Consider the following 4,331-nt stretch of genomic DNA (forward strand, 5'->3'; position numbering starts at 1 on the left):
CATCCCTTCCATCCCATCCCATCTTATCCCATCTCATCCCTTCCATCACATACTATCCAATGCCACCCCATCCTATCCCATCCCATCCCATCCCATCCCATCCCATCCCATCCCATCCCATCCCTTCCATCCCATTCCATCCCATCCTATCCCATCTCATCTTATCCCATCCCTTCCATCCCTTCCATCCCATCCCACCCCATACATCTCATCCTATCCTGCTATCTTAAGCCCACATCTTAGGATCTGCTCACCCTCTGCCAACCCCATGAAGGAGAGAGAGAGACTGAAAAGAAATGAATAGGGCCAAAATGTGCGGCCAGGCCTGCCCTATGCTAGCAAGATGTAGGCCAGCCTGGTAGCATGAGTGCAAGAAAGGAGCAAGAGGACAGCAAGGTAACCAGGCTCCCTTGCTTGGCAAAAAGGAACCAAGCCCTCTACCCTTCCTACTATAAAGAAGGGGAAGCACAGGAGCACCCCCACACTCAATAACTTTTAACCCGCAGTGATTCACATACTGGCACTGAGGCCCACTCAGCACTCAGCTCCCTTAGATTAGCACCTGGGAGGATAGACGATCTGCTTGACCTTTGCACTTAGGCTGTGTGGTTGCCAGGAAGATTAAATGACATTAAGTGAAGCACAAGGTTAGGGCCAGAGTGGTGCTGCCCTGTTTCATCACCCAGCTTTTCCTCACCTGAGTGGGTCTGAATGAATTTCTGGCTGTTAAGAATAAAAAGAGGGCACCCAGGTGACTCAGTCTGTTAAGCATCCGACTTTGGTGGCTCAGGTCGTGATCTCACAGTTCGTGAGTTCAAGCCCCACATTGGACTCTCTGTGGTCAGCAAAAAGCCTGTTTTGGATCCTCTGCCCCCCTCTTTCTCTGCCCCTCCCCTGCTCATTTTCTCTCCCTCTCCCTCTTTCAAAATAAATAAATAAACTTTTTTTAAAAAGAATAAAAAGAAAAGAAGTTAAGTCTATTTGTGGTTACATATAACCCTTGTAACCAGGACCCCTCCACATCGAACCCATCATCAAATAATGAGGTTGATTTACTATTTTGAAGAACTTTCAAAAGGACGTGTTTACTATGTACTCAGAAGATAGACATAAAAGTGCGCTTAGCAAGGGCCATTGTGTTGAAATGAGCCACTGAGTCCCAAACTGCCCATTCTCAAGGGAAAATGGATTCTGGTGTTTAAGTTCTTACATGGTTGTGTGAAAGTCAGTCACATTACTTAGTACTAATGACTTTTTTTTTAAGTATGAGTCACATTAGTTCAGAGCAAATGAACCATATTAAATTAAACACGACATGAAATTACGTTCATTCTGTGTCGAGAAGCCAATGAGTATGGGGATGTTTTTAACTCTGATTTTGCCTTTCACCTTGTCTTTCCAGCACCTGCAATTCCTTACATCTCTGGTCTCCCTGTCATGATCTCCATGATGCAAATGTGTGCTGAGATCCATCAACTGGAAAGAAGCTTTCTGGATTTGTGTGTGTTATCTCTAATTTGCTGGGGCCGGAGGGTGGCAAGTCCCAGTTCTGTTCAACAGAGCTGTGACAGCGTGCCACACTGAAGAGCAAGTGGGGGATCTGACTGACCTCCTTCCATGTTCCCTAAGTCCCGAAGACTTTCTGTCCTTTTAATTTCCACCACAGGTGACAGGGAGGAAAAGATAATCTGCCTGCCTAAAATACATCCAAAAATGTCTAGGCAAGGAACCTAAATAGAATATATCTCCCTTGGCACAAAGAACTAATGTCACAGCCAAAGGAAATGGGATTGTGACCAGGCTGACAAGGGCAGAAAAAGTGGGGAGGTCCCAAGGGGATCCCTGGCAGGGATCCTTTTTCTGTCTGTGATGCACCGTCCCATGCCGAGGTGTGCTGTCTCAGAGCCCAGTGAATTTTGGGAGTCTGAAGAATTCTAAGTGAATTGCATGAAAATAATGAATTTAAATAACTGAAAAAAGCCACCCATCTTTTCTGGACTAATATCTTGCATGTGTGCAGACATTAGGGAACTACAAAGAGGGTGGAGTGAGGTCTACACAGCAGACACACTTTCCTACAGCCAGGCCAGGAAGCAAGGTTGCCAGACCGTGAGATCACTCAGGCTCTGGGTCAAGTTTCTAAAGATGCACTGTCCAATATGGTAGTCACTAGCCACATGTGGCCATTTACATTTAAATTTAAATAAATTAAAAGGAAATGAAATGAAAAAATTCAGCCCCTCTGTTGCACTAGCATATTTCCAAGTGCCCAACAACCCCATGAAGCTAGTGGCTACCATCTTGAAGAGCATAGATACAAACATCTTTATCATCACAAAAGTTCTATTGGACAGCACTAGTCTAAAGTACACAAATGTACATAAAAGTCCAAGAACCTTCCAATCCTTTACGGGATGCTGTTTCTAGACTAAAACCCCCTACTCAGGTTTTCAAACAGTTGATCTGAGCAAATAGAGATAAACAGGATTTGTTCTTCTTTTGTGGCCGGCCGAGACGTGTTTTAGGAAATAAAGAAGTTTTAATGTTAATTTCATGCAATTTACTTTTTTTTTCATAGGAAAAGGTAAGGAAACCCACCCATATAAATCCTCAAGCACACAACACTGCAAAAATTTGCCCAGCAACTCCTTTCTCTATAAGCAATGCAAATTTACACATAAATTACCTCAAAGAGGCAAATTTTTAAAAATCTGATTTCAACCACTCTCAAAAGACAATTAAGAAAAAAAGAGTGCTGGGCTAATTGCTTATCGCCGACAAGGGTCCTGGTGGAGCCTTGCTGGGCTACTTAGGCTAGTTTGAGCACAGAATGTACTCAAAAACTACTATTTCAGGACCGCTTCATATACGTGTGTGTGTACGGAGACGTGTTGTGTGTGTGCATCAAAGTTCTGCTTTTCAGAAACAGACTGTGCCCTTTTCAGTGGAGTTAGGTTACTTCATGATTCTTTTAGCACTACTTTTCTTCAAGAGGGAGAAGTCGACAGCCGGGCCAGATTTTCTCCTGGAAGGTTCCACAGGGTGGGGCAGCCCTCCTTCTCCAGTAATTGGCATCCTACATCTCTGCTCTGGGCTTCTTAATGATGCCCGGTTGGCTGGAGTCACAAACTACGTAACAACTCTCATGACCGTCTGCCTGGGCTCTCAGTGCCTGGGGGAGACACAGAAGGCCCACCACACCCTATGTGAGGGTAGTGTTGTTGTGACTTGTGGCAGTCTCAGGGCTGCTCACCAAATGTTCTCAGCTCTCTGTCTTCCAGACATATGGATCTCACACCGGGCCCGTTATGACCTGGAGGGACCCGAATCATAAATCGTGTGGCGCTTTCCAACCAGTGACGTGTGAGGTGTCATGTGACCACATTGGGCCAGAGCACTTCATGGATTTGTGGGACCCTTCGGAGGTCTGTTTCCCCCCATCAAGCCACAGAGACCATTCATATTTTAGACAGTGACTTTTCTGTCAGCCTGAGCCCTAGAAAGATAGTAAAGCAGAAAAAAACACTTGTTCAATTGCAGTAGACACATAGTACGAATCAAAAATCAACTTCTGTTAAGACACTGAGTTTTTGAGTTGTTACCACTGCATGATCCAGCCCAACCCCAATGACACATGGGATAAGTAAGAGTAAGGGGTGGGAGATGTAGACGGACACCGTTTCTAACACGGGGTTGTGCAGTGGGTGTTCCCACTCGGCCAACAACAGGCAGGTGTCCACTGCTCAGCAAATGCCACTAGGCCAGTATTGTGGGCGGTCTGGAAGGTGGGTCCTCTTCCCTCCAGGAGCCTGTAATCTAGTATAGAGACAGAAGCCTAAAATAAACTCTATTTTAATGGGATGAATCCTATTCTAGCCGTATACACAAAATGCTATAGCAGCTCAGAATAGACTTCAGTAGTTTATCTTACAAAATTCACGGACGGTTGCCACTAGAGGTAGGTTCCCCGAGAAGCAGACTCTGCGACAGAGATCTGTATGCAGGAAGTTTGCTTCAGTAGGGAGCGCTTTGGGGATCAATACCCGTGGGAGAATGGAAGACGATCTACTTATAACGGTACTCTAGTTGGAGAGGAAGATGAAGGAACCACATAACATAGTCACAGCAACCAAGGGAGGGGCAAAGATCAAGAACATGGATGTGACAGATGATGAAGCGTTCGTGGAGGGTGGAGGGAGCAACGGTTCTTTGGATTCTGTCATAAGGATGTCATTCCTTTCCATAGGGCAGGGAACGGGTCTAAGAAACAATAGGGCAGTGAGGAAGGGTTCATATGGGTTTCCCAAACCTTCCCACATCATAGCACGTAT

Source organism: Panthera uncia, chromosome F1 (genome assembly GCF_023721935.1).
Source record: "Panthera uncia isolate 11264 chromosome F1, Puncia_PCG_1.0, whole genome shotgun sequence".
NCBI lineage: Eukaryota > Metazoa > Chordata > Mammalia > Carnivora > Felidae > Panthera > Panthera uncia.